This window comes from Toxorhynchites rutilus, chromosome 1, assembly GCF_029784135.1.
Source record: "Toxorhynchites rutilus septentrionalis strain SRP chromosome 1, ASM2978413v1, whole genome shotgun sequence".
NCBI lineage: Eukaryota > Metazoa > Arthropoda > Insecta > Diptera > Culicidae > Toxorhynchites > Toxorhynchites rutilus.
Genome location: NC_073744.1, coordinates 160,224,170 through 160,237,782, shown reverse-complemented (window position 1 = coordinate 160,237,782; position 13,613 = coordinate 160,224,170). Strand labels below are relative to the sequence as shown.

Genomic DNA, 13,613 nt, shown 5'->3' with positions numbered 1-13,613 from the left:
TATATTTGGGTCATGTAATCAAGGTCTAACCGAGCCAACACATCTCTCACCGGCACATTGGGCTGTCTTCCTCGGGCCCGAAGGGAGTTTTCTAAATTCGATCTGGCGACAAGCTACACCTCGCACGACCAAACAACATGCTCGATGTCGTGATAACCTTGACCACAGACGCAGAGATTGTTGCTGGCAAGATTGAAACGAAAGAGTAGCGCATCTAACGAACAGTGATTGGACATGAGTCGGGAGAAGGTGCGAATAAAGTCCCGACTCAAGTCCAGACTTTTGAACCACGGTTTGAGGCTAACCTTAGGGGAAAAGAGCAGATTGATAAAATATAGAAAATATCAGATTATTAAAAGAATTAGAAACAGTGTTTGGATTTTGATCAAAATCGAATGATACACAATGTGTCATACAAGTAAACTCTCACGAACATATAACCAAATATGAGAGGATCATTCAGATACTTGTATGAATGTCAGTAATCACTTGTTTAATATTTAGTGATTAAACTAAGAGAGGAACGAAGACTGTTGATTGCATATCCGATCTGTATCAAACATCGCATACCATTTTCGAAGCCTGCATACAAGTTTGAACCACGTCCCATTTTCGTCCCATTTTACTATAGCGAAACCCACTGCACAGAAAAGTGCAAAGCAATAAATGATACAAGAAAAATTACGTCATCATTTAGTCACCATTTGCGGAGAGCAGCGAATGGGAAAAGAGATAAAACGCGTGAGTTTTTGCTTCTCACTGGAGCGGTGTTGCTAGTAAAACTATGCGGTCTATATGAATATACATATTTCAAGGGATAGCGGCGTTAAGAATGGAAAATATAATCTGACTACCCTTCCCTTAGCCTCTATCGAGCTAAATAATCATATAGTTTGCACTCTCTGAGACTTAAAAATCAGGATCTGCTACATTAGCTGAATATGAATCTTTCGCTTTCCGTTGTCCGTATGATCCTGCTGTTTCATGATGCATGGAGAGGTCGGTATGCATATGTTAGAGGCAAAGAAGAAAATAAGCTTTCTGACCAAAAGCGTATATGATAGCTTTGCTTGCATGCTGGTGTGCAATAAAGTGCGAGCCGATGCAGAGTTGTGTCGTTCTCTTTTGTGTCGTGATTTGCAACACATAACAACAAAAGAATACCGCTAGGGGAAATGTTTCCTAAAAGATCATTATTGAACGAACAAAAGCGATTTTTTCAATGAGTGGATCATTTGGCAAACACTGTATAGAAAATTGAGAAAATTTTTAAAAAATTAGGAAAGTTGAAAAATTAAGAAAATTGTGTAAATTCAGAAAAACTATAAAGAAGCAAAAATTCAAAAAGTTAATAAAATTTGAAAAATCTAAAACATCAAGGCAATGGAAAATTAAAAGAATTGAGATAATTTATAATTTAATCAATTGATATTAAAAATATAAAAAAATAGAATATTTAGAAAATAAAAAAATAAAAATGAAAATTATGAAAATGAAACAAAAAATAAAAGAATTGATTTTGAAATGCAAAATCGAAAATGACAAAATTGAAAAACATGAAAATATTAGAAGAATTTTAAACATTTAGAAAATTTAGAGATTGAGAAAATTCATAAAAGACAGTTTAGAAAAATTTTATTAATGAGATAATTCGGGAAATTTTTTTTTATTATTTTATTAATTTCAAACATGAAAAATACCGAAATTTGAGAAATAAAATTAAAATTTAGAAATTAAAATAATAAAATTAAAATTATAATTTAAAATTTGAAATTTTCATTCAGAACATTCAGAACACTTAAAAAATAAAAAAAAACTCAAAATTCAAAAATGCACGAATTTCCAAAGAATTAGAGTGAAGAAAATTGGAACTTATTCAAAATAAAAACCCGGAAAAACTTAAATACAAGGAAATTTAGATTCAAAAAAACTCAAACAAAACATAGAAATTGAAAAACTAAAAAAGCGGAAATTGAAAATTCGGCGAATTTTTTATTTATTTTTTTTTTCTCTGTATTATAGTGACTTTCAACTCATTTGGCTGGTTCGTCACTTTTACTTCCATTTTTGGAAGAATGTCGGGAGTGAGAATTGAACTCGTGACCTTTAGCGTGAGAGGCATGGATGTTACCACTACGCCAGATCGCCTCCATTTGGCGAATTGAAAATAGTTATTTCTAGAAAATTTAATGTTTACAATATTTTAAAATTCAAAAATTGATTTTTTTTTCTGAAATTTTATGTTCAGAAAGTATAATATTAAAAAAAAAATAAATTGAGAATTCGAAAAAAATTTAAAACTCTAAGTTTAATATCAAAAAAACGTGGAAATTCAAAAATTAAACATTAAAAACAGACAATTTAAAGATTAAAAGAAGATTTAAAAAAACAAAAATGAAATAAAAAATTCTTAAAAGGAAGGTTCTAAAAAATTATAAATTATAAAAATGTGGGTCGCAAAAACATCGAAAATTGGGAAATACGACAATTTTTTATTTGAAAACACCTAAAATTAAAAAAAAAAAACAATGTAAATTAAAATAACAAATAACCAAATTCTTAAAATTGACATTTAAGGAAATGGGATTTTCAGGAAATTGAAACAAGAAATTGTAAATGAAAGGAAACAACAATAAAAAAAGAAAATAAAAAAAAAATTCAAGGTAAGGATTTTGCTGTTGAAAACGATACAAAGCATTATTTTAATTTTTAATTAATTTGTTACAGTTCTTTTTTTAATTTTGTTTGTCGTTTTTTGCATCCAATCCAATCCAATTTGAAATAACTTCATCATATAGATTCCAATTTAAGATTTAAAAAAAATTACTTTATTTACGCTTTTTATACGCCCATAAAAGAACAGTATCAACTAAAATTTCAAAAAAGAGAGCGTTGTCACAGAAACGACCCTTTGTCGGTGAATTTGTGCGTTGAAATGCGCATTTTCTGAGCAACGAAATACAATATCGTCAAAACCGGTTTCAGTTTCTTTCCTTATAATATCTTGCGCATATTAATTTTTATATTGATGTTAACATTATCAATCAAATATTTAGTTTGGTTTCAATTTTGTATCTGATACAGTTTTATCGAAGCATGTCTCATAATGCCTGGTTCAATAGTATTGACAGAAATATTCGTTTCTATCTAAAAAATCATACTTCATGTTGAGTCCCCCTCAGTTTATTCCATATCCCATATTTCACCACAATTTTTCATTGATGCGTTCTTGGACGTCCTGTTGTATGTATAATATTCTTATACACTTCCCGCAAGCGTTCACGAGTTCGTTTTGGCGAGAAATCCTCCGAAAATAAGAATTTTCCACTGTGAATAAGTACTTGGAAGCGTCGATTTTCAACAACAGTTGTTGAATGAATAATTTGACAGTTCAGATGAAACAGCAGACGTGTTCATAGAATTTGGTACAAATTTAATAAGAATGATAAAAATACGAGTTAAATAATGTTGTCTATTGTCGAACGACAAAGCAAATCGTAAAATAAAACTATATATAAATTCAAAGACACTATTGTATTTATTGATTTTTCTGTAATGACGATGCTGATGAGACAGAGTTATAAGAATTATCGCTCAGTCTCTATGATCCCTCCAGTAACTTTTCCACTCACTCAAAGATTTCAAAACTACTATCAACTAGTTAATAGAAAAGGTTCAGAGCAACTCACCTGTTTTAAAAATCTGCATCGTTTGCCGAACTGAATCGACGCCGCTCGCCTCCTACCTCCTTCGATGTTCCTTATTCCGAGTGCATGTCCCATCCATTTTCCGCTTCCGCCGCGCTTCCGTCGCGATGTGAGCAATCATGATCCAAGGCACTCGTCCTGGCGCTCCCAACCGCCCCTTCCAACCGCCACACCACGTCAGGCGGGCACAATTGGGATTGGGAGGGATTTTGGACGGCCAAGACGAGAGCCTATCGTCTTTCGCCTTGCTTTCGGAAAATGGATTATCGAATACTTACTCATTTCTGAAACAGGAGACGAACGAGAAAAGGAGGGAAAAAAGAAGAAAGAGAAGAAAAAAATGTAAATTAATACCGTCGTCGTTGATTCGGTTACGGTGATCGGTACGCGCGATGGAAATGAAATTAAGATGGGATAAAAACAAACGGAGCAAACAAAAACCAGAAAAAAAAACACCGGGCGGCTGGCTCTTTTTCTCTTAATTCAAATTGATTTCAACAGTTTGCGCAACACTGGCTTGAAAAATTCAATTTCGCAGCTCGCGTCGTTTCATCGTGGCGCGTATTTGGTTTCATTAATATGGAGAGCGGGGAAAATGACATATCGACAAACAGATCGGGTCATATTGGCAAATCGATGAATGAACAATGTGTTCTTTCATTGCAGTATTTCGCGAACCAAGCACCAATCATGTCCTCGAATGTCGCTTTTATTCATTATTCATCATCTGTTGATTATAGGTTTCCTCATTCTTCGTAAAGAGTTCATTCCGTGAAAAACATCCATCGAAAAGTCAAATATGAATTCCAACTGGTTTTTACGTCCCATTTTGTTAATTTATATATTTTTTTAAACGAAAAAGTTGAATACCTTTTACGAAAAATGTTATGACATTTTCACAATAATTGTCACCTTTGAAAATTTCAGTTTGAAGATTGATTTAAATTTTTCAACATTTCGATCATGAAAGGATGATCGAAATGTTGAAAAATTTCTGAACTTGAAAAATGCTGAACTTTTCTTAGAAAATTATCACAATTTGATTAAATACTTGATAAAATACTTAAAACATATAACGCGATTTTTTCCAATGATTTTTGTGTTAAAACTATTTCAATAAACTCATACGAGATCTGGAACGTGTTTAACTTAGTGAACATAGTAATTTTTGAATAATAAAAAAGTTGAAAATGAGTTTAAGCTCTACTAGGCCGTGACTATGATGCTCTTCCCGAACACAGACATCGGATTTAAGCACCAAATTTCATTTATCCAAACCCGCTAAGGGTCTCCGTAGCCTAAAAAAGACGAAAAAATGTTTGTGCATATTAGCTTCTATAATAGAAATAAACCAATGAATCAAGCATACCCTTTCTACGGAAATTTTCTGAACTTGCATTTGTATGTCGTTAATAGTCTTTGGTAAGTTGAGTGTTGAAGGCCATCCATTAGAAATTTTCTGCAAAATTCAGCCGAGTTTCGAAATCATTTGAACAACGTTGTTACCAAACACAAATTAATTACAGCCGAAGTAGAACCCCAAGTTCAGACGAAGAGAATGGAATTAAAAATAAAAGGTAAGATAAAGTTAAAGGTTACACCAGGCAATAATTTAAAAATATAATCGATATCAACTAAAAATCAGTGAACTTAGCAATGTTAGATAAATAACAGTTTTTCGTCAAATGTAAAATTTAGATAAGTTTGAGTAAAACTAAAACGAAACTTTGGTTTGTGTTCAATCAACTTTAGTTTCAATAATAATTTGAATGTTTTTTTTAAATTATTATTTATTAAAATTTTAACAGTCACCATTTTTATCTGTTTCAATAAAAAAATCCGCTGCTTTCAGTCTCGGTCCATAAAAATATCAGCGGTATTGGAGCCAAACAAAAATATATTGATCACATATTCGGCCTAACTCTAACTCTATTGATCAGGAATGTTGTATGAATTGTTGCAGAATACAAGGAAGTCCATCCACCTCTCCTACCGATGGAAACATAGACCAAATAAAATGATGGATGCTCGGAAATCGTCGTTTTAGTTTGAGAGAGCTAGCCAGTGAATTGAATATCTCTCACGAGACCGTTCGTCATATTTTGCTTGATGTTTTGGGCATCGCAAAAAGTCGCAGCACGACTAGAGCCAAATTCTCTTCAAAAATTTCGTCACAATCAAGTGACTGAAGACATTTTTATTTATCCAAACCCGTTGGGGGTCTCCGTAGCTCAAATAGCCACGCGTCCGCCTGCCAAGCAACTGATTGTGGGTTCAATCCCAGAACCCTCCATTGATTGATTGGGCCTTTTCAAGGCTAGAGACGAAAAAACTTTGTATTGCATAGCCTCTATAATAGAAATAAATCAATTAATCAACCATACCCTTTCTACAGAAATTTTCCAAACTTGCATTTGTATGTCGTTAAGAGACTTTTGTAAGTTGAGGGTTTAAGTCCATCCATTTTACATTTCTGCAAAATTCAGTCGAGTTTCGAAAACGTTTGAACAGCGTTTTTATCAAACGCAAATTAATTCCAGCCGAAGTAGAACCCCAAGTTCAGACGAAGAAAATGGAATTAAAAATTAAAGGCAAGATAAAATTTAAGGTTACACCAGGGAATAATTTAAAAATGTAATCGATATTAACTAAAAATCAGTGAACTTAGCAAATGTTAGATAATCACAAAAATTTTGGATTTAGTTTCGTAATCGAATCTTGATGTTTCGTTCTACGATTTTTTTTTCATGCGTTCCGAATTTTCTGCATTTTTTAATTTAAATTTTTATTTATTTTTTAAATTTAATTTTTAATTTTTTATTTCGTTTCTTCGATAAGCTCAATTAGTTTGATTGAATTTTCAAATTGAAGATTTTTGATTTGCATTGTTGGATCTGTACACTTGGATTTATCTTACCGTTTTTCGATTTTTGTTTTTCGCTCTCAATTTAAAAATTTTTATTTTTCAGGTTTTTTTGATTTTTGCTTTTTCGATTTATGTTCTTGCGTTTTTGGATTTTCTTTCTCAATCTGTATTTATTGATTATTTTTCAATTTAATTTTTATTTGCGTTTCTAATATTATTTTTTTTAATATGTGTTTTCGTGGAGGCGATCTGGCGTAGTGGTAACATCCATACCTCTCACGCAGAGATCACGAGTTCAATTCTCACTCCCGACATTCTTCCAAAAATGGAAGTAAAAGTGACGAACCAGCCGAAATGTGTTGAAAGTCACTATAATAAAAAAAAAAAAATATGTGTTTTCGAATGCATGGTTTTTCAATTGTTGTTTTCCAAATTCGTGTTTATCGATGACCGTTCCTTAATCACGTTTTTTTAGCAAATGCTTTTATCTACGATTTGTGTTTTCCGTACCTAAATTGTGTTCGTTGATAAACACTCCTATACTCGCGCATGCGGTCTCACAGACCGAGAAATAATAGTTTTGTTTTGAGGTTGCTGAATTAAATGGTCATTAACCCTTTGCGGTCGGAATAAATTTCCAGGAGATCCTCTTATCTTTCCACGCGTATAAATTTTTGTTTACCCCGAGTTCCGTTATCCACTCATAGAACAAGTTCACTGAACATTACAATTCGTTTAGAAAAGGTGTAAAATATGACATACGGTTAGACAAAATATTTAGAATGATTCCTTGCTGTGGTGGCTGAGAGCAGACGTACGATCGGAAAGGGTGAAAACTGAATGAAGTTGAAGAAAACATAGTTTCTGGCGATTTTTTCATTCAATTTATGTTTTTTAAAATACACATCAATAACGCCTAAAAATACACAATAACAATATTACAGAGACATGCACAGTTATGATTTTGCGCGCGAGTAGATGTCTAGTTTCCGGTATTGTTCTTGTGTTTTCCTATTCTCATTTCTCGATCTGCATTTTTCATTACGACTTTTCATTTCGATTTCCTAAATTCTGTATTTCGAATTCACCAATTGATTTTTTCGGTAAATTTTCCCATGTGGGTTTTTTTTCAACCTTCCTCTTTTTTTATTTTAATTTTTCTATTTTTCTATTTTGTTTTTCGACAAGCATTTCTCTGATAATACGTTCAGATATACAATTTATGATATGATTTGAATTTTCGGATCTGTGTTTTTCAATTCACGTTTTCTTGTGTTCTGGAGTTTTTGATTTCCGATTTTCGATTTAAATTTACCAATTTTCATTTTCCGTTCACGTTTTTAAATTTTTTTTTTATTTGTTTTACAATCCTTATAGCTTTCTAGCTCAATGTACGGATATACGATTTTTGATTTCATTTGAATTTTTAAATCTGTGTATTTTGATTCACACTTTCCGATTTGTGTTTAACGAATTAAATTTTCAATAAATGTTTACCGATTTGTGCTGTTGCGTTTTTTGATTTCCATTTTCCCATCTGCATTGGTTGATTTTGGCTTTTGAATTTATCAAATTTTCGATTTTCTATTTGATTCCTCCGATTTGCATTTTCTAATCGAATTTTCAGGTATTCTTTTGACTTTTGATTTCATTTGAATAATCTGCGTTTTTCGATATATGTTTTCCAAATTGCATAATTGTTTTTCGTGTTTTCCGATGTTAAGTTCTTGTGTTTAAAATAAAAATAACAAATCGGATTTGTGGTCTCAAAGTTATATTTTTTTTCAAAATTTTGAAATGCCAGAAAATCTATAACATTTTTTTGTACTGTGTATTTTTTTTTATTATTTTATTTTTATTATTAGTTATTTTAAAAAAACAGCTTGAAGATATTTATCAATCTAGAAAATCCGTAAGAGCACATTTAAATATGAATTAGAGTAGTACTGAATCTCTAAATCCCAAAAAATTTTTTTCAAAATTAAAATTTTTTTTAGTAGTAAAATTTTTGATGAAATATTTTTTTGATAATTTTTTTTGATACACCGTGGTAAGATGCACATTCAGTATTTTTTTTCAAATTTTTATCTCGGATCTATTGAGGATGGCGTGAAATAAACGGAAAAGTACATTTTTCACTATAGATCCTACGTCAAACCACATAGGGGTTCAAATAAACCGCCAAAATTTCTTATTTAATATCCTTTACAATATTTGCCATACAGCTAGAGATTTGGTTTGGGGGCACTTTTTACTCCCTTACCCGGCCAGGCCCTTACTTAGTTTTTCATTAAAAAGTATCAAAGAATTTTTTGGAAAAAAAACTCATTGAAAAAAATTATTTTGAAAATTAAAATTCATTTTTTCTTGTAAACATATGCTTTCAAAATTCTGAAAAAATAGATATAAATAGCCCTTGAAATTTCCAACAAGTTTTCCATACATCGGACGATGGACACATCTACATGGAAAAAGTTTTTCGAACAACTTTTCATTATTTTTTTGTCTTTGAAAAAATACTATTAATATTTAATTCGTAACATTTTTATGTATAAACTAGCTGACCCGACGAACTTCGTCCCGTCCAAAATAGATTTTTTGATTTGAATACTTTCAAACATCCACGTTTTCTTGCTAAGTGAACGTTAGTGAGTCCAATCACTGAACTCTTCATTGATTGATTACCCTTTGACCCTTTACAATTTCCTTTTACTATAAATTGTCTAATACTTCTACAAAAATTCGTCCTTATAATATAAAATTATTTTCAGACACAATTCTCGTTCGAGATTCTTCAAGCATTTGGAATGAACATGTTGCTCCGTTGCATGGAATACACGTTTGATACGGAGAATATTACAAAATACGGACAGCTCAAATCGGACCATTCCTTCGTCGGGTTTAGGGCACACCAACACATTTGTCCTTCCATTTTTGTGCATATAGATAGAAGATATAGGAATGCGTTATTCCGTTGGAAAATCCTTTTCCACTTTCGAACAAAAATCAATTTCGTTAGCGCCAACATCAAATGGACTAACAGCGCTTAGCTAATTGTAGAACATATGAGAATTCAATTTTCCGAATTTTCCGAATTTTCCGATTTTTCTCTCCGCTATATTGATCTACGGGAAGAGACGAAATTGAACCATTCCTTCCTCGGGTTTTGCGCTTACCAACACATTTGGCCTTTTAATTATATAAGATATGGAAATGCGTTATTTCTCCTGAAAATCCATTTCCACTTACGAACAAAGATCAATTTCGATAGCGCAAATATCGAATGGATTAACAACGCTTATCATGATGTAATTTTCGAACATGTGGGAATTCAATTTTCCGAATTTTCCGGCATTCCTTCAGAGTTTCCGAAAATTTTCCGGTTTTTCTCTCCACTATATCGATCTACGGGAAGAGATGAATACAACAAAATACAGGAGTCTAAAATCGGACCATCCCTTCTTCGGGGTTTCCGCTTACCAACAGATTTTGCCTTACATTTCTACTTATATAGATTATCGCAATTTACATGCTCTGCTAACTTTTCTCTATTTAGAAACATGTCAAGAACATGTCAAACGTGATAATTTACACACAAAAATACTACGAGCAAAACATTATTTTTTCAGGAGTCTTCATACAAAAATGACCTATATTCCAAAAACTATAAAAGATAGAAAGTTGATGTTATCGACAAAAGTTTGTATTTTAACAAGATCGAAAACTTTGTCGAATACACTATATCGCTACCTTGACTTTAAACAAAATTAGGAAAAGTTGGTTTTTTTTCAAAGAAAACATGAAAAAGTTGTTGTTCGAAAAACTTTTTCCCTGTAAAAGTACCCATCCTCCGATGTATGGAAGACTGGTTGGAAATTGTACCAAAAAGTTTTTTTTTTAAATTATTTATTCATTTTTCTCAAAACCGTATTTTTTTTTAAATTTAAATATATATATTTGGGAATTTCATTTTCATTTTTCAATTTCAATTTCATTTTTCAAACATTTCATTTTTTCAGAATTCTGTAGGTACCATAGTTTTTAAATTATAAAAAATTGGCTTTTTCCGAAAAGTAGTCTAATTATTTTTCGAATATTTCAAGTATGCAAAGTTGCTTAAATGACCCATGTATTTACACCTACAACGTTCGTTTCACTGCTATCTGAGATGGTGTTGCTAATGGCCAGTCGAGTTGGCATGAAATTCCTCTATTAACTTGTAGTCCTATTATGGCACTAATTCAGCATTTCTAATGCCAAATAACTGTATATTAGCATATTCAATGCTTATAAGCTTGATATCGACAGTGTTATATATGCATTTATTGCTGCCATATAATGCTTACAAATATTAGGACAAAAGCAGTAATATCGGTAATGCTAATGTACGGCTTTTACTGGGGATTAGAAGTCAGACTGCAAGCGGCGATTGAAATACGACTATTTCTATATAAGTATTAATTTTTAACGGTACAGATAGCACCAGACCACCAGGGCAACAGATGTTTTAAATTACGCTGGTACAGTTCTCATCAAATCATTTTATAAACCGACAGACCCGACGAACATCGTCTCGCCTAAAAAAAATATTTTATTATGCCTGGAATAATTTTTTGTTTCATCGAATATTCGTCATCTTGATTTTCCATTAGTTGCTGGATGAAACACTTTTTAAATTCAATTGAATCCAACATACTTGTTTATATTGATGAACCGAGTTCGTTAAATAGAATTTTATTTTTTTAAATGATTGCACTGATGCAAAGGGCTTCTAATGCTTCTTGAATGTCACCAACAGGAACCCAAAAATCTGAAAAATCCCACGAAATTGATTGTTCCGATTGTCGGAAAAAACAATTTCCTCTTTAGGTCAATTTTTCAAACATAGAAAGTACCAATCATCTACGTAATGTCACTAAATTGTTAAACACCACTGAGCCTCGCATCTTGTTTTCGCAAAAAAAGATCCAAGTATAGATTGAAAATCACAAACCATTTCAAAGTGGCGTAAATTTTGCACGCTACGGGGATTTAATTCCAATAGAGCCCGACTTCTCATCGGAGCAAAAAAAAAAACAATGACGCCAACAAATTCTCGGTGGAACCCAATCATTGTGTCAATTCATTGATTCCTAACTCCCGAATCGGACCCACACAGCCGGAAGGGGGGAAACATTACCGCAATGGAAATAATTTCCGGAAAATTCGTTTGTTTGTTCCCAACGCCGACGCCGCCGCAGCCGCCACAATCAATACTAATCCCGAAGCCCTTGTTTTTTTTTTTATTCCATTCTCTCGAATCGAATTCCCGCGCAGATCCCGCGGGTGAGGTGCCCCGAAGGAGGACGCGGAGAGAGAAGAAGCTTTTCAACACAACAAGCAACAACATCAAAAAATGGGCAGTAAAATACACTCACTTTTTCCGATCCCCAGACGGCGGATTATGGGGGGCGGCGTCGGTGGGAGGCTTTTCATTATCAATGACATCCTCTTCGAAGCGGACATGATAACCAAGACGGGCCAAATTTAGCAATCTACGGGAAAGAGAGAGAGAGATACAAAGATATATACAAATGTAGGGTGATTAATTATGAGAGCAGGCGAGAGCTTGAGTGGGTGGGTGGGAAAAGCAGGATTCCTTAGATTTCTGGACGGGGAGAGCGTTTAATAGCAATGATAACGTTTGGAGTTGATTGGGTGAATAATGAAGGGATGTTATGCGCAAATGATTCCGGACGGTTAGAAGTGGAATATCTATTGCGTCTTTGCCGGGATCCCCAAACAGGATTATCCTATTAAGTTCGAACAGTAATAGGTGAGCAACAGTTCCGCACTGCAGCAGTCACATGTCGTTCCTTCATAACAAACCGTAAGACAACACATAACCTCACAGCTCGATATAGAAAACCACTTGAAGCCCACAAAGTGCAGTATTTTTAAACGCAAAACAAACAGCACCAGTCTCAATGAAGGCACATCACATTGGAAGCTCGTTATTATCACACCTTTAAGAAGATTCGCCAACACATCCAGCCCCAAGGGGGCGAAATACGTTCGGTCCAACGTTCGCGGAATGAACTGCTCCACCGACTTGACACTAATTGGATTGGGGGAAAGTCTCGTGCTTTTGAAGTTTGTTTCTTGTCGCAGCAATAAGTGGTGATGGTGGCCTGGAGAGTGCGACCACCGCGACAACGTCAAACAACGACCGCATCGCACGCGCCCTCTTAAATACACCATTTGTAATTGGATGAAATACTTTCCGCGTGTAGAACTTCAAGTTTCGATTTGAACAGTTCATCACTACCCACCCCCCTGCAAACCTACCGGTCGGTTTCGGACTCTTCACCAGATTCATCGTCATCGCCCTCGTGGATAGTGGGAACGGCCAACGTAGCCATTTTCGGACCAGCGACTTGTTCACCAGTGTTATTAGTATCCATAGATTCTTCCTCGGTCATGGATCCGTTCCTCAATTCACCGTTAGGTTCCTTGATAGCGAGTATCGTCTGCAAAATCTCAACCGGCAACGGCAATAACTTGGTAATGGTCGGCGATTGCGAACCTCTTTTAATACCAGAAGACGCACGGTTATCCAGGATTCGGCGAACTTTAAAAAAGTCAATCACCCAATGACACTTTTCAGAAAAACAATATAACCGCACTCGCGAGACTAGAACACCGTACCGAACAACGACCGAACGCCAAATAGTTCCCCAAGTGGACAGTCACTTCCCAGTAAATGTGCACTGAACACTTGTAGGGGCTCTCCCTGCGCTGGGATCGGCCTAATCCAATTACCGGCGCGAGGAATCGACAGTACGCGAATCGGTGGAGCCCCCGATCAATCGGGCACAGTGACGTGCTCGACCTCGTAACGTCTCGTAACGCGAGACAGTAACGAGAGTTTATGAATTACGGAAGCGACAGTGCCCTTGGACTCGAGGGCCATCGCCCACAGCAGCACATGCATGGCTTTCGCGTTGAATGCGGCGTGTAATTGGGGCCGATTGGTGATATATATGAAATAGCCACCTGAA

The 13,613-nt window shown here is 34.2% G+C and overlaps 1 protein-coding gene across 1 annotated transcript in view; it reads right to left on the bottom strand.

Annotated features, from left to right (window-relative positions):
- LOC129767995 (eye-specific diacylglycerol kinase) overlaps positions 1-13,297 on the bottom strand; it is a 475,932-nt gene extending 462,635 nt beyond the window's left edge. Inside the window, exons 1-2 of the mRNA XM_055769348.1 lie at positions 12,901-13,297; positions 3,690-3,991 (exon numbers count right to left, since the gene is read on the bottom strand). The gene's annotated coding sequence lies outside the window, so the exon portion shown is untranslated. The remainder of the gene's footprint in view (positions 1-3,689; positions 3,992-12,900) is intronic.
- Positions 13,298-13,613: the final 316 nt, after the last annotated feature.